This window comes from Castanea sativa, chromosome 10 (genome assembly GCF_040712315.1).
Source record: "Castanea sativa cultivar Marrone di Chiusa Pesio chromosome 10, ASM4071231v1".
NCBI classification, from domain to species: Eukaryota; Viridiplantae; Streptophyta; class Magnoliopsida; order Fagales; family Fagaceae; genus Castanea; species Castanea sativa.
The window spans coordinates 1,161,042-1,161,711 of NC_134022.1; the positions used below are offsets into that span (position 1 = coordinate 1,161,042).

The 670-nt window shown below is 33.1% G+C and overlaps 1 non-coding gene across 1 annotated transcript; it reads right to left on the minus strand.

The window, feature by feature from the left end:
• Positions 1-137, minus strand: LOC142614330 (small nucleolar RNA Z247). Its single transcript, XR_012840408.1, has one exon. It is a non-coding gene; the product is annotated as a small nucleolar RNA Z247 (small nucleolar RNA).
• Between the last annotated feature and the right edge of the window lie 533 nt (positions 138-670).

Consider the following 670-nt stretch of genomic DNA (forward strand, 5'->3'; position numbering starts at 1 on the left):
GCCAAATTGCAACAATGTCCAAAGAGTTCATCAAGAAAAACCAATTCCAACCAGCTAGTAACAAAGGTCACAAGAGAATTATATTCTGATGGAAGACCAGCAAGAATATAAGAGTTAATTTCATAATCACCAAGTGATTGACATAGTTGGACGTGAGTTTCTCCTTGTATGATACTAGTGTGAAACGGTAAGTCTCCATATTAGTCCATAAGTAGATAACGTACAAAATGACACAGCCTACTTATTAAAGACACTCCTACAGGGCACCCAAATCACCAAAAATATGTGATAATAAAAACAAAACAATCAATTGAAGCTCAGTATAAAATACAAACCGACAATAAGTCTACATTAAGATAATTTCCATTAAAAAAAACATTAGGATAACTTAGATGGCCAAAATTGGGAATTAACCCTGTTTGCCAAATAATATAATTAATAAGCACTGTTACAAAACTATATTTTTTACTAACATCTTGAGTCTCAAATACTCGATTTTTGGCCTATAAATTGAGTCTCAAAGACTTGATTTCAGTGTTCTGATCACGTCTGAATTGGTGTATTTTCCACGTGGCGTCCACCTGGAAATCAAGTCTCTAAAACTCGATTTATAAGCCAAAATTTAAAAAAAAAAAAAATCCCAGAAACACAACAATCCCAGCACAACAAT